Source organism: Emydura macquarii, unplaced genomic scaffold, assembly GCF_026122565.2.
Source record: "Emydura macquarii macquarii isolate MOO-44397 ecotype Brisbane River unplaced genomic scaffold, CSIRO-AGI_Emac_v2 contig_3603, whole genome shotgun sequence".
Taxonomy (NCBI): Eukaryota; Metazoa; Chordata; order Testudines; family Chelidae; genus Emydura; species Emydura macquarii.
In genome coordinates this window covers 9,632,673-9,659,667 of record NW_027133740.1, presented here as the reverse complement: position 1 = coordinate 9,659,667, position 26,995 = coordinate 9,632,673, and the positions used below count along the sequence as shown (strand labels likewise).

Below are 26,995 nucleotides of genomic sequence, written 5' to 3'. Positions count from 1 at the left end.
TAGTGCCTAAAGGCCTCCATTCTGCTATGCACTGTACAAACACAAGTCCCAATCCTGCAATGAGTACTGTCAATTTCAACAGGGCTCCAGGCTGGCACAACTGTGTCTACATGATGCTCATTGACGGGTCGGGGCAACAGAACGAAAGAACAGTCCTTGGCCAGGCAGTTTACGACCTCAGTTAAGCAACAGCAAGTGTAAAAACAATTGGTGTGGGGGAAGGGAAAGAGTGAAGAAAATAGCAACAACAGCACATGTTAACTTAGACCAGCTATGTGCCAACTTGGTGGATTTGAGTTAAAGTTAGATTGGGTTTTTTAGTTATAAGAGATTTTGTAAATTTGGGCTCCGCTAGGTTGTACGTAAGTGTAAAATGGATCCCAGGTGTACAGGACTGAATTGACCTTTTCCAAAATGGCTACCTCTCTGTTACAGGACTGACTGTGATGCTTAAAACAGTGCAATTTTCTGAGAAGCTACAATTCAGTGATTACCCAGTTACTCCTGATAATAAACTTACTTCCTAAGGGCCAGACTGTGATATTGAACATGACCCATAGGAAGCCATTTTAGAAGGTCATCAGATGCCACAGTGATAGGTGAAATAAAAAAACCAAAAGAGAGTAGAAGTTTAATTAGGTCTGGCTAAACCTCAGGATATTTGAGGTTTTGTAAACTTGTCACACTATTTTTTGAGGGGGGGAGGGAGGCATTTACCGAAACTACTGTATTTGGTTTCACAGGACCCATCTATCATTTAAAATCCATGGGTTTTGTGGGGTTTTTTTTTTTTTTTTAAACATAAAACAAGGAAAAAAGAAGAGATACGACAGTGTTTCTAATTGAGCTGGGACCCCTTGTTAAAATTTTGCTAGCACACTGAAGGGAGAATTGGAGTGATTTCCATGCTTCTGATAGAGATCCTCTACATATACTCTTTTCTCTGAGCCTGGCCCTGATGCTTGGGAGGAGCTCCCCATAAACATCTGCAAAACTAATGCATTATCCTACTTCAAAGCTTCCTTCAAACTCCTCTTCCACAATGGCTACCAAAAAAAAAAAAAAAAGAAAAGAAACTTGAAAATGGTTAGACAGCTAGTGCGCTTATCATTCTGACCAATATTGTTTCATTGTTTTTAACATTCTCCCATCTGTCTCAACTTATTCTTGGACAGTAAACTCTTTAGAGTAGATATGCCTTTTTGTTCTGTTTATACAGAGCCAAGCACAGTGGGGTCTTGGTCCCCGACAAGGGCTCCTGCATGCTACTGTAATACACATAAATAGTGCTACTACTTTCTACATCATCTCTAATAGGTATCCCTCAGACTCTAAAATATCTCTGAAGAATAAACTATTTGTCTTTTGAGAGAACCAGATTGCACTGTGTGTCAGATGTTTACAAAAATCTATCCCCACGTGTCCTCTCCAAATTACATGGTCTGTGCCACGTTATCAGTGTATGCTCCATATAATTATCTGGTACAAAAATCATAGCATTTCAACAAATGCACTTAATATTAACTTTTTGGCAAGTGATGCCCTATGCATGGTTAATAGTCATGAAAATAATCTTTGTTTAAATGAGGAAGTAAACGATCAGATTTCTTAGACCGTAGCACCTCCTCTCTGTAAGCACACTCGCCCAGGGTACATGGATTTGTTATAAAATAAAGGAGATATTTTCAAAGCATACTGGCCCTGTAATTTCCTCACAACTTCTTTATACCCAGTAACTGTCAAACTAGGGTTTTTTTGGTTTGGTTTGGTTTTTTAAGCAGAAGGTTTTGGATCTGGTGATCCTGATTTTCTTCTCATTTATGATGCTATGAGACAGGAGTAAGTCCTGAAAGAAGAGAATCAGACTCTAGTTTTAAGGTATTATTAAAATCAGATCTAGAGTCTAGTGCCCATTATATTCAGATTTATGTAATAGTCCCGTATACAGCAAAAAGGAACTCAGGCTATTAATTTTTGCAGGAGTATAAATTTAAGAGCAGACCAAAGATTAGCAAAGTATTAAATTACCTGTTTGCTTATGTGGTGCAGTTTCATATTCAAAGGACTATACCCTTGCTAGCTGCAGACCAGTGCCAGTATTTGGATATACTGGGCTTCTGAAATTTAAGAACTCTGATATCCCATGAAAAACAAACTGGGATTGCTAAATAGGGAAAGAGAAATACAGAATAAAAGGTGGGGGGATGGGCTCAAAGTTTAGATGGATCCAGCCTTACCCAGCGGAGCTTGTTCAAGGCTAGGGATTTGAGTTGGCCTATCTGAACTGAATGCTAAAAAGGTACAATTGCATGGAAACAAGATAATTGTGTTTAAGAGTTCATCTGGTTCTCCTGCTTATTCCTCCCCTCAAGTCAATTTTATTTTATTTTCTGACACTCCCAATGGTGACTACAGAAATTATCACAATGTTACATACACATGTGGAGTAAGCAACAGGATAAGGGTAATGTGTAAGGAATAACAACGAGAGTCCTGTAGCATTTTAAAGACTAACACATTTAATTTTTGCAGGCATAAGCTTTCGTGGGTTGTAACAAAAATTAAATGTGTTAGTCTTTAAAGTGCTACAGGACTCTTTTTTTTTTTGCTGTATACAGACTAACACGGCTACCCCTCTGGAACTGTAAGGAATAAGGGCTTCATTTCTATGCAAATAACCTAATAATTTAGGAAAAGGAAAAACATGACAAGTAGATTATTCCAATAGAATCAAAGCAATAAGTTACAACTAAGACAATGAATGAGTACCCAATTTCGGGAGGGAGGGCTGCATGGCACCAGTGCGATGTCTTGCGTTTTGACATTTATGACACTAGCACTTCTTGTGAGCTGTCCTGAGTGGAGGATTAAGAGCAAAAATGATCCACAGTGGAAGCATATCTTTTTAGTCTACTAGAGAGTAGTTAGATGCTTGATATTTACTAGATTTATGAGCTCAGTTGACCATTATCTTTGGATATAACCTACAGCTATCTGAACAATTAATTGAGGCTTTCCCATAACCGACTCAGTAGGCTAGCAATAAGCTTTCTGTGAAGTTTGTTCTGGTTCAGCTAGTAACTGCTCATGTATACATAGTATGACTATCTTTCCCCATATGCTGATCTAGAATTATCTGATTGGAATGTTCTAATTGTGATAGTGGAACATGACAGATTCCCATAACGTGGCCATGTATCAGTAGGTAAATTCACCTTTTTCTTCGTATATATTGATGGCATTTACAGCTGCTATCTTATTGACTTTAGCCCAATAAGCAGAAAATACTAGTACAATTTCAGTTGAATAGGAACAGAAAATACCTGAAATATATTCTGATCTTCTGTAGCCAGGATATCAGCAGAGTGGCACCTGGGAAGTTGTATCCATTAATAGCTAGAATCTTGTTTTCAAACATACAAGCCCCATTTACAAAAAGCATCACAAGTTCTGCAGGCCAGGAGAAATACAAGACCTTACACAGTCACAGAGCAGTGAAGCAGGCCATGGGGCCTGTGTGTATGGGACAGTCTGATGGCAGCTTTACCATCTCTGTCTTTTACAAAATTATTAAAATAAAACCTTTACATATTAAAAAAAGGGGGCTTTTTAAAAAAGAATTGTGTAAGAGTAACATCCATTGCTCCCCATTACTGCTTCACCACTCATTGTGAGGAGCACGACTACCCATCTATAGCCAATCTGGGGGAAGGATAAGCCTGATCCATAAAAGCAGTTCCTTGCTGAGCCCCCAAAAAGCAGTTTGACACACACAGCACAAAACCGACACTTTACTAAATTCCATATGGTGAGCCATTTTTTGCTTACATACATTAATGCTCCTGGACTATCACCTCAACAGGTAATCCATTCTGCTTATTAATGATTAGTGTATAAAATAACTTCTTTAATGTGAGTGGACAGAAATCATTTGCATTGCTAAAACAGTATACACGGAGGACACAGAAACTGCTAAACACTCTCTCTCTTCAAAGAGTTTCTAACCAACAAGGATTATATTGCAAACTGTCACTGTAGCATAGCAATTTATTAGTATGAATTAGTGCCATCTAACTAATGGCTACAGTGAGAGTTAAAGTACCAAATTTAGAACTGAATTTCAAAAGAATACAGTTCAGATCCAGAGTTTGGGATTGACTCAATGTAAAAATAAAGAGAAACCATTTGCAAAATTGGATCCCAATCTCAGTTCTACCTCAAAGTTTGGGTATATTTGGATCCAGTGCTTTGCACCTGCTTCTATCTCTCAACGTAACTCACATCAGTGATACAGGCTTTTTCCACAATATTTCAGCACTTTTGCCTCCAGCCGGAAACCAGTCATGCAGAGAAAGTATGTCTAGTGTATGTCGCTATATAACTTATGACCTGGGTTTTTATAAGACTGGAAGGGACCTTGATAGGTCATGTAATTCAGTCCCCTGCACTTATGGCAAGACAAAGTATTATCTAGACCAACAGTTCCCAACCTGGGGGGCGGGACCCCCTTGGGGGGATACCAAAGATTCCAGGAGGGTCCATGAGGCTTCAGTAATATTGAGGTCATTTAGCCCCCCACGCTCCACGCTGGGTGCAGCAGCCTGAAGATCCGCACCGGCCGGAGTGAAGGAGCAGCCCCACACCAGCCAGGTGCCCTACTGCAGAGGAGCAGCTCTGCGCTGGTGGGGGCCTGGAACAGTCTCGGCCAACCCACCAGAGCCTGCCTCCATGATCCTCAGTGCATGAAGGGTGGGAAGAGGTGGGGCCAAATGAGGCGTGCAGTGGCGGCTACATCAGGGAAGGCTTAGCTTCTTACTCAGGTAAGAGTCATTTATTGTTATGTAATTTAGTGTTATCAAAATATGAGTTTATAGGAGTTAGATGTGTTTGTGGCAGGTGAGGGGGCAGGGCAGCGGAGTGGGTGGCGGGGGGAATGTGTTTTAGCTAGTGTTAACTAGTGGGGCTTTCACTCAAAAAGGTTGGGAACCACTAATCTAGACTGTCCTTGACAGGTGATTGGAGGTTTTTAAGAGCAGGTTTGACAATGATGGAGATTTCACAACCTCCCTAGGCAATTTATTCCAGGGCTTAACTACCCTGACAGTTAGGAAGTTTTTCCTAATGTCCAAGCTAAATTGCGTTGCTTCTTGTCCTATCCTCAGAAGATAAAGAGAACAATTTTTCTCCTTCCTCCTTGTAAGGATCTTTTATGTGCTTGAAAACCTGTCATGTCTCCCTCTCAGTCTTCTCTTCTCCAGACTATTTTTATAATTTCCAAATCTTCCCTGACAGGTCATGTTTTCTAGACCTTTAATCATTTTTGTTGCTCTTCTGTGGACTTTCTCCAATTGGTCCACATCTTTCCTGAAATGTGGCACCCAGAACTGGACACAGCGCAGAAGAATTACTTCTTGTGTCTTGCTTACAACACTCCTGCTAATACATCCCAGAATGGTGGTTCTTGGTTTTGGTTTTTTCCACGCAACAGTGTGACACTGTTGACTCATTTAGCTTGTGATCCACTATGACGCCCAGACCCCTTTCTGCAGCACTCCTTCCCAGGCAGTCATTTCCCATTTTGTATGTGTGCAACTAAGCGATCCTTCTTAAGGGAGTACTTTATATATTTGTCCTTGTTGAATTTCATCCTATTTATTTCAGCCAATTTCTCCAGCTCATTTTGAATTTTAATCCTATCCTCCAAAGCACTTGCAACTCCTCCCAGCATGGTATCATCTGGGGAACTTGATAAGTGTACTGTCTCCATCATTATCTAAATCATTGATGAAGCTATTGAACAGAACCAGCCCCAGAACTGATCCCTGCAGCAGCCCCCTCAATACGCCCTTGCAGCTGGACTGTGAACCAATAACAGGTTAGAAAATCTTTCCCAGAGAGTAGTTATGCATCCACCTTATAATAGCTCCATCTAAGTTGACCTTCTCATAAATGAACTAGGGAAACACATGAGAGTGTCAAAAGCCCTACTAAAGTCAAGATATACCACATCTACTGCTCCCTGCTCCCCCCACACAAGGCTTGTTACCCTATCAAAGAAAGCTATCAGATTGGTTTGATGCAATTTGTTCTTGACAAATCCATTCTGATGTTACTTATCACCTTATCTTCTAGATATTCAAAGTGTACACACACACACACACACACACACACACACACACACACACACACCCCTTTTAAATGTCTAGGAATCAGTTCTCTGCTGAGACATTTGCCATTCTGTGGGCTAGAATTAATATATCGTTTGAGTGAGGAGATACAAACTGTACTTTTTTAGGGAATCTTTACTTTTGTTTTGGTGTTTCCTATAACCTAAAATAGCATTTAGCCTGAACATGTATGCTTGCTTTTTGTATCTGGAGAGGAATGAAAAACAAAACAAAGCAACCATCTATATTCAAACATCCAAAATTGGAGTGAGTAGATTTGGGAGGAAGAGTACATGGAGAGGAGTTCTCATTTTATGTGAGCTAATTCACCCATCTCTAGTGTTATCAAAAACTTTTCAAAAGGGACATTTGAACAAGTCCAGAATTGCTGAACCTGCATTCTACCCCGAACCAGAGAACGTCATACTCATTTATCATTTAGGGCAACATAATGAGAGCAGCTGTGAATGCCATTCAGGCAATTTGCTTAGGATGATGTACTGCAAAATGAGAGGCGTACCTAGGATACATTACCCTTATAAGAATGCATGAAGACCAAGGGTTAGCTGGTGTATAAGTCATTTATAATGACATATGGGTTACAGTGCTGGTTACCAAGTAGATGGTTAGGTTGCATTAGCTTTCTGATGAAAAGTAACTATTACAGAATAGGCTGTTCATTTCTGAGATCCACAGAGAAATGTGACATTTGCCAAAGCAATTAGTTTGCATTCACAAATATGTCAATTACCCAGCAGACATTTATGTGGAAATTACTAGAGCTGGCTAAATTATTCTTTGTGAATAATTTATCCATTGAATTTAGCATTTTCTTCTGGTTTGTGAATTATCCATGAACAAACTGATTTTTGTAGATTTTTTTTTTTTTTTTGGTTATTGGTAATTCCTGTAAATACAGTTCAGCCTATGGGCTGTCCACAAACTGGTCACTTCTGCTGTTTTCTACTTGTGGCATGTGAGTGGTCACCTCCAGTAAGTCCCATGTGATTCTTTCTGCTTCCTGACTGAACAAGTAAAATAGAGTAGTGACTAAAAAGGAACTAATAAATACAATTCTTGTCCATGTACAAATACCCTTTTTTTTTTTGCATGCAAAAGTGGGCATTCACACAAAAAGCAGCTCTTCCCAACAGTCACTTTTGTGTTTGTGACTAGAGAATAAAATGCGTCAAGAATACAAGCTGTTTGGAGTCTGAACACATTACTCCACCTTATTTTACATCTGTATTTCACCTCCAAAAGCAGTTAGGGCCCTCACAGTGTACTTAAAACAGTCCATGCCGGAAAAGCTTACAGTCTAGCTTGATATGACACAAAGGGGGAAGCAAAACAAGAAGGTTAAGAAGGGTGAGGATAGAAAGAGCTGCAATAATTAGCTGGTATGCACCAGGAGGCAGAGGGAGCAGATTTTATTCATACCAAAAAAAAAAAATCTCTAATGACTCTTCCATGTATGTGTCATGAGTAAGTGGCTCTTGGGGAAGAACTTGAATGGGGGAGAAGCCAGATACATGAGCTTGCATTTCCCGAGTAGGAGGCAGCATGGAAAAGAGTTCAGAGACAGTTATGGGAGAAGCACATAATGGGGGCTTTGAAGCTACCATCACTGGTGGAGGGGATGGAACAGAGGACAATACTGGGCTACACCTGCCCGTGAAAGGCACACCATAGCCACACTGCAGCGGGTAGCTAATGATATCATCAGTGAAACACTCTGGCAGAGGGGAAGCAGTGGGGAAAAGGCTTCGTCAGCTCCCCTCTGCCAGAGCCTTTCACTTTGGCAATTAAGGGCGCTGGTTGGGGGAGGCATCAGGGACAGGCTGAGACTGACAGAGCCCCTTCCTGCACCAGGAAAAGGCTCTGGCAGCGGGACATTGCAGTGTAGATAGGGAGGCACCACATGGGTGAGTAGAGAGCACATTGTGTACGTACTCAAGTACGTACCCACACCCATTAGCATGTCTTTATTCCACCCTCCTAAGCAGTGTCTCACTGTCTACACTGCTATTTTTACCCAGGCGATGGGGAGTGTGCCCGTATGTACTTGCGCTACTGCTGAAAGAAGAGTGCAGTGTAGATTCACCCTAAGGAACAGGATGGGATGCGGGCGAGCAGCGAGAGGCAGAGTTACATGAGGGCATGAAAGCAAAGCCAAGAAGTGTAAAATGGGATGTTGTGGAGATGAGGAGGCCAACAGAGGGATTGACAAAGAGGTAGGAAGGGCAGAAGACCGTGTTCTGCAGCTCTGAGGAGGATAAATGCAGGGAGAGAGAGGCAAAACCTTATTGTCCCAGATAACACCCCCTTATGTTAGGTTAGAGGGGGGCACTGCCTCAGTTTCCTCTAGTTTTGTCACAACTCTTACCAGCCACCAACACCTTACAGGTTGCTTCAATTACCTAGCCCTCTGGCTAACTCACATTTAGCTTCACCCACAGGATATCCAAGTCCGAAACAAACAAACCCATATCTTTGCCCCAGTCTCACACTGGGCCCAGCCCCTTCTTCCCGAGAGATCACTTTTTCTCTCCCGTAATTCAAGTACTCCTCTGTTCATCCACTGGGCTCAGCTTTCACACTTCCATATCTGCTCTCAGCCCCTCCTGATCTCCTTTGGGGTTACTCCCTGCTCTTGTCTGAGCAGCTACTCCAAGGTCTTCCTAGCCGGAGTCTTACAAAGGCCCCCGCCTACCTTGTGTTCTCCTCTAGCTCCTCACAGCCTTCTGTTCTGCTTTCCAACCAGCTCCCCACTGCTAGACTTCCTCCTTCTTATATCCAACCCCTAACTCACATGTAGTAGGGCAAGGCTAAATGAACAGGGCCAACTAGCTCAAAGCCTCTGCTCTTAAAGGGGCAGGATGCCAAGTTACAAGCAGAAACCGTCACCTTACAGCAGTAAAAGTGTTTATTGAATGAAGACAAGTCAAATTCAGGAGACAGTTTACCAAATGTAAGATATGAAGCAGCTATTTGGCAGGCAAAGCTATGCAAACATCCTCCTTCGTACTCTGTGAACTCTTGTTTTTGTTTAAGACAAGTGTTTGAAGGAAGTTTATCAAGGCTCCAGACTGCATGAGTGATAACATTGTCAGAGGAAATTTGACCCCGAGCAGCCCATCAAGGACCATATTTACATTGCTGTACATTCCTCAGCATGATGGGGGGGTGGGAGAGGGGGGACTCCAAGACCTCTACAAAATTCCACTAGGGAAGTAAAGGGAACTTTGGGGTAATTTCCCAAAATGAGAGTTTACCCTGTCTCTGGCTACTGCTTAAATCATCCAGGGCAGAGCCCTGTGGAGTTCTGAAGCGCAAGCGTTTTGCCTTTGAAATGCACACCAGTTCAGGGATTTTCAAGTAAAACGTCCCATCAATGAGCTTTTGAGCCCTTCTTTCCATTTCATTTACACCAGCTAGGCACTGTAAGCAATAGACTTGATTCTCATCTCCCTTATCCCAGCGCAATGCAACTAATTGAAACAGTTTGGGTCTTATGTGGGCAAATAAAATTACTTACAAATGATCATAGTAACTTGTAAATAAAGTTTTGTTTCAGTCATGTTACCTCTACGTTTGCTTTTCACAGATATTTTTGTAAGTGAACTTTTACTTTGACACCGGGATAGAGAAAGTGAATTAGGACATTCCCATTTCTTCCAGGAGAGCAGAAGTAGTTTGTCAGAGCATCCAGTCAGGAACAGAACCACCACCATGTGACTTAGATGGCCTCTCACTCAGTTTGACCATCTTGTTTAGTGCTCCATAGTTCTTGTGTGGGTTCTCTACAGAGAGGAGTTCTACTCTATAAACAGGTACAACACTATGGGGCTGGGCCTACACTATTGAAACCAATAGGATTATTAATTATTATTATTGACTCCAGTAGGAGGAAGAACTGGCTCTGTATACAGAGTATACATAGTATCACCTCCAACCAATGAGACAAATAGCTCCTAACAATGAGTATTAAACCAGAATGCTGGTGTTATTTTACGTAATACAGGGTTAAAAGTCACTGAATTGCTAAACGACTATGTTTTAACCACCTTTGTAGCTTACAATGGCTTAATCAAAGAAAGCCCTTCCCCCAAGACAATTTGCATTCAGTGACAATTTGTATGCCAAGTTTTAGCATGATGCAAATTAAGTGGACTGAATTCTGAACTCCTGAATAACCGAGTGTACAGTGGAAATGGCAATGAATCCTTAGTTACACATCATAAAAGTGATACTATAAATACAAGACATTGGAAATGCAAGAAAGGAATGCATCTGATATGGTGTATAACTTATGGTTTGCTATAATTTCATCATACTTCAATAAAGGGTGACGATTTCTTTTTACATAGTGCATCATTATACTTAATTGTTTTTACAATTGCTAGCTAACTTGAAGAGAGTGCAAATCATTTTGTTGATCAGGAAAGGGATTAAGACCATTAATGGTCTTAATCACCTGTCTCCTTGACAAGGCAAGACATATTTGTGCCATTTTGAAGTGACATTATGGGATTGTACTGAAAACAAGTTGACAAGGTTTGTGGCAATATAGCTCTACAATGGCAATGTAACGTGACTAGGAGCTTTCCAGAGCAGTGTGCAAATTAAAGATTCGTTAACGGAACATAAATTCTTTCCAAATCGGAGGTTTAGTTCTTGCCTTAGTTACTGAGCACCTTCTCTTCTTCGGGAGGTTATTCATTCTTTACCTGTAAAATGCAAGCTATTTTTGTCTTCCCCATGTTCAGAAATACCCTGTTAAAAAAGAAAAAAGTTGCAGAATGCAGTAGATATGGATCGTTGGCATAAAAATAATTAGTCTCTGCATCTAAAGCCTATATGCTGTGCCATTCTTTTTCTTCAGATAAGAGAACACATAGAATCCACTGTTAATTATCTTTCGTTCCTTATTAATGATTTTTTTAGGAATATTATCACTTTTTGACTTGAATGATTAGCCAAATGCAGGGCCCTGAGGGTTGTTTCAGTTAGATTCAGTTATCCCTCCTCCTATCTTTGATAGGCTGTATAAAGCTCTGCTTCCCTGAACACAGCAGCAATCAAACAGGAGGCAGTTTCTTTGCTCACAGCTCCAAGCCTCTTTTTTTGGTAGCACTCATCCCAAAAGCTCTCAGCCCAACCCTGAGAAAAAAAGCTAACTAACTGTTTTTCAGTGACTTCCTTGCTACCTTCAGTCTCTTTCTGCCTGTTCTTCATAGGAAGACCTACCTTCCCAAAACATTACCCAATGAAACCCCTTCACCCACATGTGCCTGTGTTTGGGTGGATTTAGCTATTGTTTCAGTTATTTCTTAAATTTATCTCAAGAAAAGGCCCTGTTATACTTCCTTGTTTCAATGGAGTGAACTGCAACCCATAATATTTAGCACGTTTCAGTTATTTTCCATTATTTGAGTCCATTTTGAAAAAATGCCCATTAGTCATCCTGTATCAATTAACATTTATAGATATGCCACATTCTAATAATGTGTTCAAAGTCATTTTCACATATTCTGTGTTCCGTTCTTGTAACTTAATATACAGCCATAGGGGAAACAGCCTAGAGCATCATTAAATGCTCCATGAATGTATGTCAGGAATGCCTCTCAGCTTAGAATTTGGTTCAGTCTTTAAAGAGAGAATGGACAGACCACTGAGTTAATTGCACAGTGAGTGGCAAAGCTGGGTCCAGAATCCAGGTTTTCTGAGATCCACTTTACCCTCAATCACCCCAACACATAGAGGAAGTTTGCTCGATTGCTGAATAGGCCACATAGATCCAGCAAGATTTTGGCCTGTATATTGGCTTTGGGGCCTTCTGCATGCTTAAAAATGCAGCTCCATTACAAGGGTTCCTCTAACTGATGATGCCTATCTCTTGCCTTCAGAGGGTTCCTCAATGTGAAGAGTGTCCAGATGCAGCATTAATTGTCTGGCAGCTTTTCCACTGGTGTCTGGTGGAGAGGGTGGGAATGATGCCCAGTCCCAATCCATCCACTCACCAGCTTTTGAGCTCTTACCCCCCCTAAAGCCACACCCTCCTCTGAACCCAGGAGGGGGGGGGGGGAAGTCCTCACAGAAGGGTCCCCAGCCACTGCTAATACTAGGAGAATGATGATAAGGTCCTTGGAATTTACCCTGCTGTCAAGTAGATTAAGAATTCATCTTTCAAATTATTCATCTCTGATCTGCAAGTCACTTCTGTGCATTTAAAATTAACCTAATCACATCCCTGGGAAGAAGATACTTTAGTTTATGATATCTGGGAGTTGATGGATAATACCTTCCCAGAGAACTATTGTAAACACATATGACAATCTCGAAGAGGAATTAAAAGGGCATTGGGAAAATATTAGTGACTGGAACCATACTTTAACAGACTCTGTAAAAACAACAACATCTGCTCTTTTTTCCCCCACATGTTAAATGATGGTGGGGTTGGGTTTTTTGTTGTTGTTTTTTAGATCACTGCAGGGGACACAAGAGGTGTTAGTCAATGTAATTTATCTAAATCTTTAATTCTCTGCTCTTTACTCAGGAAGGGAAATATATTAGCTTTCTAAAGAGCATCAAGAGTAAATGTTAAGAGAATTTTTTTTAATATTGTAGGTTTATGATCAGGTATTGAGGCAGTTGATAGTCACACGTTCACAATCCATCACTGCCATCATTAAATGGAACTGCATTCTGCTAGCAAAGGGACAGAACTCACTTTCCAATGTGCATAGAACTAACAAAAACTAGAAGCTGCAGCCACATATGAAGAGTCCTCTTGCAAGTCTTAAAACTTACTCAATATGAAACAGAGCCAAAGACTTACCTTAAGCCTCCAAGGAGTGCTTTATGTACTAGGGTTTCCTCATTTATGCGGTACAAGCTGAGCTGTGTAATCGGTACCAATGTCTTTACAAGGGCTCTCAAACTTTTTTTGCTGGGACCCCCTTTGAAAATATTTCAGGCTGTGATGACCCACCCCCCATGCCATGCCATGCCACCCTTACCAGCATGTGTGGGGACTGACAGCTCATGACACTACCCATAATAACCTCATGACCCCCTGTTTGAGAACCCCTATAGTAAGCAGGACCTCAAGTTTAAAGCTGTTTCACATAACCTCCAATTTACAATTAATATTTTTCACCTTTTCGTCCCAGCATGAAATGAACACTTAGGCAGGAGTAAGCCATCCCCTTGGGTATACAGGGGCCAACAGGTTTATGCTGATCCCTTCTGTACAACCAATCATGCACAAAGCTGGCCTCCTCCCCTCTTCACACCCCTGGGGAGGCTAAAAGCCCAAGATGATGGAAGGAAACAAGCATGTGGGGGAGGGTGCAGGGGCAATTCTTAAAGTGGTCGAAGGTTTTCTTCCCACTGTGGATTAGCACAACACCTCAGAGGCGTTGGGAAGTGGGGAGCATTTTGACTGCTTGGAGATTCTTTTCCATAGCTAGCTTGAAGTTTAAGGGAAATGAAAATGCAACACAGGAGAGTTTTTGAAGCTATTCAGGTATTGTGAATCAATATGGTACATCATGGTGGATGTTTAGGCCAATAGTTGAAAGTCTTAAATTAGGTATCTAAATGCACATCTATATATGGTCTTATTTGCAGGGGTCCCGAGAACCTACAGACAGTAGGAACTGGTCATATATGGTTTCCTGTCTTCTATGGCACCTTCTATCAATCATATTATAGATATCTATTAATTATTTATAAACCTTTACGAGCTATTTGTAAATGTATCCCTGAAGTTCACAAATGTCACACTTTATTTCAAGCCCAAAGTTGCCACTTTTCCTCTACAAATGAGGCTTTTTGTAAAACGCTGTCAAAACATCTAGCTTTCTAAAACCACTGTCCACTCCCTATTTAATAGCTTTAAGAGCTCTTTTTTAAAAAAAGAGAGAAAGTAATTTCTGAAAAGTGAAATGAATGCAGTACCAAATGGTGTGATCTTATGAACTATGTTCAAAGAAGCATAAAATTATATGCATTTGAAGGTTGATTAGATTTGACTTTAATGCAGGTACTGTATGCTAAAACATTCCCTCCCACCCCACCCTCCCCTACAGTGACATGATATACAGTGGAAAAAAAGATGCCAGAGAAATTATGTGAACATTTGTAATTGCAAGACATTTTAGTTAATTATTCTTCCAATTTACCAATGACCTAATAAGTCACTAATTAAATAGTTTTGCACTATATCTGCTTACCTGGTTCCATTATTGGCCTCTTGCCTGTTTGTTATATGGGACACAAAAACATTAACACCCATTTAAGCAAAAGTGCTTATGAAACTGGTGGAGATTACACAGGCAGCCATTCACTGAAAGATGTTATGGAGCCTATAACTGGCTGCTCAGAGGTGCTGTGCCCAGTGCCACTCCATTCATTCCAGCTTCCCCTGTTGCCCAAGAAGCCTGGAGATTTTAACTTGACCAGACAGCACTTTCCGTCCTGGCAATAAGATTGTCCCCAAACTGTTCCAAATACATAGAGCGTCCAGAAGGAGTTTGACAAGTTTATGACAGGATTATCTGCAATGGCAGGAGACTGGACTCCAAGATCCAAGAGATTCCTTCCAGTTATGTTTCTATGATTCACAGAAGCAATAACTGATTGCAACAGTTCTAACTAAAATCCTTATTACTGAACAAGTTGTTTTTCCTCAAGGCAAAAATAAGTGTGAAGAGCAATTTACTTCGTTTGACCATTACTTCTGTGAGGGAAACTCAGCTAGCTGCGAGCAGTCCTGATTAGAACACTCCAGCATTCCTTGAAAGGCACCTAAATTACCTGACTTTCTATTGGCACATGCCCAGTTGATTCCACATTCTATCATCTTTTCTAACAGTGATTAAAAGGAAAAAAAGTCACTCAGGGCACAAGGTAGAGTCCAGAGGAAAATCTCCTTCAGCCAAAACAAGAACAAAAAATTAATTAAATAAATCTTTATTCAGCTTAGCCTTCCGAGCACACCTCATCTGAGGGATGTCACTCATCTCAGTGCCACAGTTCCTTATGTTCCATACAAACTTTTATTGTTGAAAATCCACATCATAGATCAGTTATAAACAAGAAGGAAGCTTATAGCAGTTTGATGTTTGAGTGAGAGGGGTGTGTGTGTGTGTCCCCGTCCGTCCATCCTTTGACTCTATCACACACCCAGGCACTCGAGCTTTGGCAGGTTGAGAGGTGTGCTTCAAAGTTATTTTTTAAATTGTCAAAATTCCATTTTCAAAAAAAAAACCCACCACACTTACGTGGCAATTTACAGCTTCAAGGAAATGCAACCTTTCTGGTTATACCGCCCAAGGTGTGCAGCGTCCTGCTATGAGGTGAGGGATTGAGTCCATGGGCCTACAGTCTTTCCATATATATGGTAATCGAAACAGGGGAAATATTGGTCACTGTACTCTCTCTCCATTTTCATTTATTTCATCTTTTCCTACTGAGCTAATATAGGGTGACTTGCTTCCTTCTGAAAGTCCTCTGACAGCTCCCACCAGGATGCCAGTTATTTGCAAGGTAAGAGAGCCCGGAGGTCATGCATCTGTTCAGGGACTCACAGGTAGCGCAGTGAGTTAAGAAGCCTATGAATCTGTAGCATTTGGTTTAGCCTAGACAAATAAAAATCACTGCTTTGCTTTACATTTCATGCTGTGCTACAGTTATTAACTATGAGTAGATCTTCATTCCTTGAACAGTCCTATTGATTTCAATAGGCATGCTCACAGAATAAGCCAGTACACAGCACAGCAAAGTATGGCCCCAGAAGGTTTCAAAACCAATTCTGCCTCTTTTACTCCCTTCTAAAGAAAGGCTCTGATGGGGAAAACTGTGGATGTTGATTTTTGTCCAGGCAGGGATAGGTTGTTTCTGGAACTCTGTTTTTCTGTATTTCTATCGTCTCTGCCAATCAAAATGCACCCAATCCCTGCAGCCCTTATTCACATGAGCCCAGGTTGTAGGATCAAACTCACTATTTTCCCATACTGAAAATGTATTTGCTCAATGGGCCAGATCCTCAGCTGGTGTAAATCAATATAACAAAGTTTGAAGTCATTGGTGCTACTTCATCTGGTTATCAAATCCCTATATATAAGAGAAATAACTTAATAGCTGAAAATGCTATAGCATAGTGTAGTGTTAGCACAGCATTTGGGTATGTTGTCAGGAAAAAATGTACATATTGTATACCATGAAATTCAATCCAAATTGTGTATTTCACATCAAGAAAATGTAGCATTTTACATGAAAGCCAAGTGGCTGAAGAAAAAGTGCAATGCAGCTGCAGAGGTACCCAAAAGCCATCAAGGACTTAGTGCTTGGAAATAAAAACTGAAAAAATGCAGCAAATTGTGAATATCCATCAAAAAAGTACATTCACTTGACATCAGCATCTCCAGTCTAGACTACAGTTTAGGACTACTGGTTGCATTTTAGGTGGAGAAAAGAAGCTCTTTATTCCCTTGCCACACCATATATATCAGCAGAACGCCAGCTCCAATTCTTAGTGTGCTAAGATTTAACAGAAATCCAGTTTGGGTCACTGTGCTGGGATATCCATGTGGGTCTGTAGGAAACACTTCAAGGTTCCCTTGCATCAACCCACCCTGCCCACTGAAGAAAGCAAGGTTCTGGCCCACAAATTTCACAGACCACTAAGATCCTGTGGGTCTTGATTATCTACTAGGAAGCACAAAGTCATCTACATGCAAATATTTTGCCTTCGCAATACCTCTGACCTGACCTGCAGTAAATCTATCCCCACTCCCTAGCTCAGCAACACCATTCCTCTTTCCCTACTGCTAATGGGACGTTTTCTACATACATATTAATTATGTACAATAGAAGTGTTTCATTTTGCATCTGAAGAAATCAGATATTCACATGATCATTTATATCGGTGTGAGATTCTATGAAAACAGAAAAATTTTGGTTAAAGTGTTTTCATGAATTTGAGGAAATCACTCAAACATATGTTTGCCACAAATATAAACAGCTCTATGTGGGAGGAATATAATGCAACATTTTGGCTGTACCCCAACAGTCGGTAGTATTACAAAGATGGGCTATGTTATCTAAATTATGTACATTTAAAATAAGTCTACTTGAGCTCAAATGATAAAGTTATTTGGCAAACAAGTTAAACAAAGTATTTTAAATTCTACAGATTATAGAGCCTTTCTCATTTAAAAAAATCAATGAAGCCTAGAAGCTGTGAAATCATACATCACTGTAAGTAACTACAGCTTTCCTATGCAAGGAACATAAGAAATATTAAAATTATTCCTAGAACAAAACCAGAATTATTTGATTTGATTTACAGCTAAGATTATTTCTAAACAGCTATTCAATTTCTACATTTTATACAGCATAAATTTTGTATTCACCGTTTAGATTGCAGTATGATACATAGATAATAGTCTTGCCACCAAAACATTTACTTAATCTTACTAGAAAGATACATGCCCATTTTCCATTGTCCTCAGGTATGTTACAAATAATTCAGTTCATAAAACTGATCCAGTGAATTTATAGTCACCAATAAATAAGGAAAAAAAGACTAAACTTTGCTTAAAAAAGGAGAAAACCATGGATATAAATAATCTTGTCTCAGTAGTTTATTAATGTGACCAGTGTAATGTGCTAGCAATACTGAACTATTTACTGGTGTGTGTGTTATATAGTTTCCAGCACAGAGCTCTTGAAATGAACTTCAGAGATGTTGTGAGTAAGCATTTTCTTATTTTGCCACTGAAGAAACCAATTACAACAGCTATAAGAAATATAATTGCATGAAATCGTATTAAATGAATATTAATACTCCAACAGAACACAATAGAATTGTATTTCCAACTTTTGCCCCATTTTGTTGTTGGATGATCACTGCATAGCAATATGTTATGTGAAATGTCCTGGAGAATTAAAAACCTCTATGTCAAAATATTAATTAAAATACGCTGTATTTCATAAAAATGATATTGTTCTAGAATGGTAATTTACAGGAGAGGGACTAGATATTGTGCAGAACACTCGGCTTTGCTTTTTCCTTTCCAGGGGATAAGAATTTAATGATGGGGAAGCAATGGTACTCTACGAACGGTCGGGCCACAACTCCAAGTTCTGCCCACAAATCCTAAACAACCAGTGCCAGCTGAACAACATCAAAATTGTGATAGAAATTTGTTGAAATTTCAATTTAACCAAAAAAGACTGAACAAAAATTAACATGAAACTTTCTAGTCATCTCTAAAAATAACTAGGATGTTGCTGCTGATCAGTGAAAAAGTTATTCTTGGCAGCAGAGTTAACATCCCATTGAGATGAATGGTGAACACTTCTCTTTCCATGTCTAAACTGGCATTTTGTCTACATTAGAGATTTTTTCCCCCCTAAATTCCTGATGGGGGTTTGTGATGGTATGCAGAATCCCTGGGGTATAGTCTAGGAGATGGGGTACCACTGAGCCCTCTATCTGGCCATCCTGGGCCCTCTCACACTGTGATGCTGTGACTAACCACAAACCTCTGGCAGGTACCACACTTACACAGTCATCCACAGGCAGGGACCACACCCATCTTAGTTCAATGAATGCTTTCCTCAGCCATTCACAAACCAACAATAGAGAAGCTCCAGCTGACTTCCCAGCCTAGGACTATACCATCTAGCCCTGGTCAAAAGCCTGACCCATGAAGTTTGTTGTCCAATTCGCCCTACCCCTTCCCTTAAAGGAGAAGAAACATGCACCAGCTTTTGTTACTGCATCATTCTCAGTCATTTTCTTACCTCTATTTCCCTTTCCTGAAATAAGCAAACAGAAAAAAAAAATAAACCCTGGTAACTTTCTCTTTAACTGTTTTCAGCTGCACTTAAATTTCACTTAAAATCTTTACACCAGTGTATGAAGTATACATCTCACTCAGAGCAACAAGTTGTGCATTTCACCCTTGTTTGTGCACCAAGATGATGGAATGTTCAACCCCTGGGATACAGCCTGGGAGCTGTGGAACTGCTGGGTACCCTTATCAACTATTTAGCTTGGGGTGGGCTTTCCACCATACTCTGGCTCAGTGGTTCCCAACCTTTTTGGCTCAAGGGCCACAGATATCATTTTTACAACCCTGAAGGGCCACTAGTCTCTGCCAGCAGCCCTTCCCGCACCCCCACCGCAACCAGACGGAAGGAGTTCAGCGAGGAGGCTGTCTCCCTTCTCACTGATCTCCGGTCTCCCTGACTGCAGCAGGGAAACTACACCCATCCTTTAGCCCTGTGCACTCCACCTGGGTCCCTAGGCAGTGGCTCCCTTCTGCAGGCAGGGGGATGGGAGTGTTCCCCCTCCCGCTCCCCCCCCAGCTCCAGCAGGGACCCCAGCGCCCACTGACCCAGGCAAAGCATTTCACCATGCTCCCTGCAACAGCCAGGGGGAGGGGAGCGCTGATGTCCCATCCCCTTGGCTACAGTAAGGAGCCTGCACCAGTCTTGTAACCCCACGGCAATGCACTCTGCCTGGGCCTTGGATTGGGAACCATTGACTGATGACATAAAGATAGGCCCTCTAGACCCTGTTATCACCCAACCTGAGAGCAGGTGGTGCCACACACCCAACTGAGTTACCAAGAAGCTCTCCATGAGCAGACATGGATACAAGCCCCAGCTAGTTCGCTCCCAACTCTACCTGCTTAACCACCCCAAAATATCATCAAAGATTTATCCAGTTTAAGCTAATTAAGTGCACTTCCCCTTTTATGTGGGGAAGTCATGCAACTGCTTTTTGAGTTTGAGCAGAGTTTGTCTCAACATTTCACTCAAAAAACACACTGGTTAAGGTAAAACATTAAACAAGATTGACTACAGGAAAGTAGTCTTTAAGTAATAAGTAGCGAGTGTAAAGAGAGTGAAAGTAGTTACCAAAAGAAATAAACATAAAATCATAGTCTAAGTTCTACATACTAAACGGGATTTGAATTAGCAATGTCTCACCCTTGTTAGCTGTTACTGGCAGTTCCTTCCCTGTCTGGGACTCCTCCCCCCACTTCAAAGTCCTTTTGTCTTTCAGACAGTCCATCAGGTGTTCAGTTGTGGAGGAGTGGAGCGAACTATGTTGTCACTCCCCTTCTTTTATGGTCTGTTCCAGCTTGCTAGAATAATCAGGCTTGTGACCAGAGTGGAAGGTGTGTTGTCCCCATTGGTCAGTCAATCCCCATAGCAAGTGTGCTTCCTACAGTGAAGCCTTTATTGTAAGCAACTCCTGTTAGTGTAATCTATTCTTGAATGGGTGAGAGAGAGAGCTATTAACGCTGTCTGGCCACTCCGTGGTTGTGCCTGAAAGGCTGTTTGTGGGAGTTTCCTGCCTTGCAACATGTTCCAATTGCATATTCAACAATGTTTCATAACTTCACATGAAATGGTAGCACATATAATCTGACAAGATAGTAATATTTAGTAGATCAAGGCTTTTAAAATATTACTAAACAAGACATACCTTGTACAGAACATTACTAACATTACTACTAATTACTAATTACATGACCGTGGTGCATATGGAGTTTCTGGGGTGTTGTTCTCAGACAGAGTGTCAGAGGGTTCTTTCTAATTCAGATGCTCTAGTGATAGCAACATTTGGATCCATAGTTCAGACCAATCATCCGTTGGCATCAGCATTTAACACACTACATCATATCCTGCTCACAGCAGCCCCAACTGACACAAAGCTTAACACACCAGTAGCAGCCAAATGGGCTGTGTTTTCCTCAACCTTACTAACAATAATGGAGCTGAAACAGTATTAGCAATGTTGGGAGCAGAAGGGCAGACAGAGGTAGATGACACAACGAGTCCCAATTTAGAGAATTATCTTCACAACAGAAAGGGCTACCAATTTAACACTTAAGACAAACATCTTCCTTTAATTGAAAGTAGCAAGGCTACCATAAAAGTGCTTGGTACCACTATAAACTAGCTCAAAATCTGTCTCATCTCTCACATGGTCAGACTTTGCTGATGAAAAAAGGATATTTTCAGGTGATTTATTTCAAAGCTCCCAAATCCTCTTGACCATCCCTGATGGTCCACCAACTGAACTACTACAGACCCATTTAGACAATCATGGCATTTCTTTATTAAAACTGATAAATGGTGATAGTAATTTCCCCAATTAAAAGCTACATGTGAAAGAATTAAATGGCTCTAAACTCAGAGTCCCTCCATTCTCACTGAGGTGATCAGCATCCTTAAAAGAAGAATGATTTATATCATAATTAAGGATGAACAGAATACCTCTACAATGTCACTGTCACACAGTGTGGCCACTTATTAAGCATCTCCTTCTCCCCCCCCCCCCCCCATAGCTAGAGGGTCACATTATAGGCACCCAGCCCCAATTTGACTCCTCTTACACACTCCAGACTGCAAAGGGAGACCATGTCTTCTGTGACTCACTCTTTCTGGGGCTAGTTTAATACCAAATAAAGTTCACACAGACCTCAGAATACTTCATCACAACATAATCCCAACAATCCTCAATGAGTCCCCAACATAAAAAAAACCCCATAATTCAACAATTCATACTTAGGTCTGGTCCTGCAGCCATATCCAGGGCACTTTCTGTCAGCTGATTCCACCTGAAGCTGCTAGTTCCAAGACCTTTCTGGAGCTCAGCTCTCTAGTGCTGCTTCCTTCTCTTATCAGTGTTACTTGGTGTCAGAGCTCTCCTCTCTTCCTGTCAGAGTTGCTACCTTTAACAGCCTCCACCATTCTTTCCCCCCAGCCCACTTCTGCTACCTGTTATATGGAGCGCTTGATTCCTCCCATGTGAGGCTCATCCTGTAATCAGGGCTGGCGGAGACTCAAGATTCTGCAGCCCACAGTCAAGCCACCCTATGACAGGCACAAATGCAGCACACAAAGGAGAATGGAGAGGAACACAAACCCATCAATCTGATTTGGGACTCCGAAGGGAAGATGGGAAGCAGGATGTCACTCTCCCCCTCCGACCTGTGGAATCCCTTTATCAGAATTTGGGATCTCTGGATGAAGAATGGCAAGACTAGTGTGGGAGAGGGAGGGACATGGCCAGAAGTTGCTCTTTACAGCATGATACTTGTTCCAAAACATCTAGAACAATCCATCATAAATGAATGTGGACCAAAGAGCCACCTCTGGGAATCTGGGTAACCATATCAATCTAAAATTGCCTTTATACAATTGCACTCCATCCTCCAAAAATGTGTTCTATGGAGCAAGTAGAAGTAAATTTGGCTGGCGAGAAAGAACTAGGTGCAGAATGAACTCTTCATCATATTGCCTCAAAATAAAAAACAGGGAAAATAAAAATCACTCCTCAAATAGCATCTAACTCATTGCCTGCTAAGGAGCTTTCAGACACTGTGTATGAAAGTGCTATGTAAAGTTAAATCCTATTATCTTCTTGCAGTATAAATATTAGCAAGAGAGAGAATACATTAAAACATATTGGATAGTGTTGACCTTTTGGGGTCTTGCCAGTTTGTGAATAGGGCAAAAGCTTGCTAAGCTGTTCCTAATGCTGTTCTTTAATTCCTTAGAACATCCCTCTACCACTCAGGGCAGTGAGAAAGAACCTATTCACTGACAATGCATGCCTGGCCTTTCATTCACAGATTCTCAAACTTTTCCACAGAATGGGCCACATCTCCATAAAGATATTCATATAGACCACCTATAAATAAATCCATAAATAGAGGGATATAAGGTTTTTGTTTTCACCATGCTCACAGAATATATATATAAAAAAAAAGGTGAGTGATTTTGTGGGAACTTCCCAAAGCTTTCACTGGTGGTCTGAAATATAGAATGTAGAGTCATAGATTTTGAGGGCAGAATGGACAGTTATGCTAATCTAGTCTGACCTCCTGTATAATACAAGGCAAAGATTTCTGTATCAGGCTCATAACTTCTATCTGATACAGACAGACATCAACCCTTGAGAAATTGCAGCCTATAAAAAAGAGACATTTTGGAGACAGCCCTAAGGAAGGTTGAGAATGGAGCAACTACTTCACCCTATTCATGGCAGTGGTGAACACATATGCATATTTCAATTTATAAAACCCAGACAGCACATATTCCCCAGGACTCTAGGTGCTGATATAAGATACAATATAATTCTGAGTCCACACAATGGGCTACCTATCTTGTCCCCTAAAGAAAAATACATGCCCTCCCATCAGAGCAGTCATGTCACTAAACCCCTCCTAGCTATAGCCATGAGAAGTTTACTCTGGGCCTCACCCCAATCTCATGAAAGTCAAAGGGAGTCTTTCTATTGACTTCAGTAGGATTTGGATCTAGCCACTCTTTGAGATCCTTAGTCATCATCAGCTAGTGATATGCTGGTTTATTATTTCAGGGTAAAACATCATTGCAGTATCTTGTAATAATCAAGCTATTAATGTGAGACAAAATGTGTGATTTTTTTTGCATATTGTTTTATCATAAGCAACTTTATGTGCATTGAGCTTTAGTTTCTGAATATACAACTTCCTAATAAAAATACCTCATTCATTAACATTGTTAGTAGCTGCAGCATATACTGCTCATACTGTGAATTTCAGACTCTTGTTCCTGTATAGCAATTGCTGATTGCTAATGTTAGCCATAATGGCTTTTGAAGTGTATTCAAAAGGTTGGATAAAAACTGTTATTATTTTCAGCCTACACCTGCACTACTTAGTAGTGCACTCATGCCACCTATTGGCAAATTCCTTATGAGTCACTACTAAGTTAGGATTCCTGTTGGGCAGAGCAAAAATGTTTTAGTGATGAAGAATTGTATGGTCTGTGTTCAAAATGGAGAAGTAGTATGGGGGGAAAGGTAATAGACTCCTTTCATTTGCATGAATTTAATTTCCATTAAGGGAATTTTATCCTTCTGTTGTGGTCAAGACAGTAAATAGATAAAGTGAATAATTTCTTTGGAAGAAAATATCTGACATGAGACCAGAAAGGAGAAACAGGTACTTGTGCTACACCCAATCCGGTCTTGATAACAAGTACTTGGGCAGCGTTACTTTTACAATCATTGTTACATTGTCAAACCTACTCTTCATATGTGGTGGGAGGGTGTAGAGGGCAGGTGGTGGTAGTCTGTCTGTCCAAATGAAGAAAAACAAGCAGCACTTACAGCATTTTGCCAGCTAGCTAAATGGTGTCACCTGGAGTGACACCCTTAACACAAAGAATTCTTAGCACATTTGAGGAGGTGTAAAACATTCAGACACAGCAGTTTGAGGAACAGTGGGTCAAACACTCATCTCAATTATATTACATGAATGTAAGGCCTACAAAGATTCTCCACTAAGATAGGCCAGATGCAACAGAAATTAGAATCTTAGCTAGTGACTTTGAAGAGAGCGGAGAGTAACTACTATCTGAAAGCTTGAACTAGAGCTGGTTGACATTGAAAATTCAAAAAAAGATTTGCCCTTGACGGTGTATTTTGCTGTTGCTGCCATTTAAATTCCTGTTCAAAAGTATAAATGCTTGTAAGTAAAATAAATTAGTACCTGCTTTACTCATTTTTCCCAGATAAATATCTACTCATACTTGGAGTCCATTCTTCCTCAGTCATGCAGAATTTGAGCCACTGCCCGTTACATTTACAGTTTTATTGTGGATTTCTTAGTGGTGATGTGCTAATAAATAACAACTGGAGTATATACAGTGACTTTCCATCTGAAGAGATCCAAGTACTTTACAATAGTTATTTGTTGCCCTTTGAGGCAGATATTATTCTACTGATTTTACAGATGAGGAAAGCAAGTCAGTAAGCAGGTAGGCAGCTCTGTTTGTTGGTTCCCTTATCCCTGAGTCAGCCAGTCCCATCCCACTAAGAATCCTGGCTCCTCATTGGCCTCGCAAACTATCTGTATAAATCACTCCACCTGAAGCTCCTTAGGGGTTTGGCTAGGTGTTTCTAGTCTATTCTGTCTCCACTCCAGACCCTAAGCAATCTGGAAAATGATGCCTGGAGGCTCTGGAGTCATTGTTGCTGTAGCCAGGAGGATAGGTGCTGGCTCTCTTTGTTTGAGTGATGCAACAGTTTGTCATTGTCAGAGCTGGGAGTAAAATGCACGAGTACTCATTGATACTCATCCCCTGTGCTCTAACCACTAAACCCCAATCCCTTCCATAGTTATACTTTTAAGATGAAAAGGAAGCACAGCTGCCAGTCAATGCTAATTAAAATGGGAGTCCAAATTCTGCCACTTGCCTGTGATTGGATGGATTGCAATATGTCTATTCCAAGAATTCGCAGTAGCCACTGAGAAGATAAATGTAACACAATGTAGTCCAGTGTTTCTAATGCACCACTGTCCTTCTCATTCAAATGCTAGTTCTTTTCCTTCCTAAGTCAAAGAGTCAGATCCCCAACGGGTGTAAATCAACATAGCTCCACTGAAGTCAATGGAGCTATGTGGGGCTTATACCAGCTGAGGATCTGGCCCAAAATATGTAATTGAATTCAGAAATTTACCATGGAATCTGGTTGCTTAAAATTATTGTGATGAGTTTTTCAGGCTTAGTAGGTTTTGTTCTCTGGATTCAATAAGGGTTTCCATAGTTCTCCATAGAACAATCTTTATTGTATAGTCATCTTAGGGAGTGTTTTCACTAAAATGACCATAAACAACGCTATAGGAGGAGTTTGCTGTAGAATGCAGAACAGATAATGTGCATTACAAAATGCTGACCATTCAGAAAGTGTGTGTGTGTGTGGGAGGGGGAAGGGGATATCTTTTAATTCCCAGTCTCCGGTACAAGGATGTGATATATTCATGTGTGTGTCTTTTATGAAGGTTTTCTGGTCACTAGCTCAGAGATCACGGATGTGTCAAGCGTTGCTGTTTCAGTGTTCTTTTCTGTTGAAAACTGGAGCGATGTTGGCATAAACCCTATGGATGTCCTTCCTTGTCAGTTCTTTTCTGTGCTGATGGAAACATTTCAGCACCCCTTACACGGCATGGTCACCCTTTAACTGCACCATAGCAAAGATTACTAGCAAAGGAAAGTTCAGCCTTTGGAACAAATCTCAGTGGAAATGTGCAGACATAGCAAATGTAATGAGTGCTCTTACACAAGAATCCTTTGTAAAATTGCCCGCTCGACACTAACTTTCAGCATATCAGAAATGTCACATTCACAATTTCATCGGTGAGTCTGAAGATAAGAAGATATTGTTATTCAGTACCCAAGGCAGTTGGCTGCTTGCCAGTAATTTTAACCCACCACTTAACCAAATCCAGAGCAGTGAGAGGTGTGACAGAGTTTTGAACTGTGGCAATTATGGCCCTCCAAACTATGAGCTCACTGCCATTTGGTCCTTGGTTTTGCTCTTCATTGTTAGCTTAATATTCTTTATTAGGCTAAAAGTGAAGAGAGGGGCAGAAACTGGACCACTGACTAAGCCACCCTGCTGTCATCATTCAAACGGTTGCCAGTGTGAGCGCCCAATGGAGTTCTGAGATAATGTTCAGGGTGGTTAAGAGCTCATCGGGAACAGGAATTCCTTTGGAAGCAGGTTAGCTGAAGGTCTGGCAAGTCAAAGAGACACAAAAATAAGGGGAGTCTGTACTAAAATCCAGTCCACAGAGTTTTTATTTTGAGGAGATCATGGAAAAAAGAGTTCAGATTATAATTTGGGACAAAATAAAAGTGCTTCACTTTTAAATCCTTTTTTCCTGTTGGTAGATGTGTTTATATATATATTTTAAACCAAATAAGGAAGTACAAGACACTTACCTAAATGTCACTACATT

At 40.8% G+C, this 26,995-nt stretch overlaps 1 long non-coding RNA gene across 1 annotated transcript in view; it reads right to left on the bottom strand.

Annotated features, from left to right (window-relative positions):
- Positions 1 to 24,960, bottom strand: part of LOC137145639 (uncharacterized) — a 38,445-nt gene extending 13,485 nt beyond the window's left edge. Inside the window, exon 1 of the long non-coding RNA XR_010917698.1 lies at positions 24,743 to 24,960. This is a non-coding gene — a long non-coding RNA (uncharacterized lncRNA). The remainder of the gene's footprint in view (positions 1 to 24,742) is intronic.
- Between the last annotated feature and the right edge of the window lie 2,035 nt (positions 24,961 to 26,995).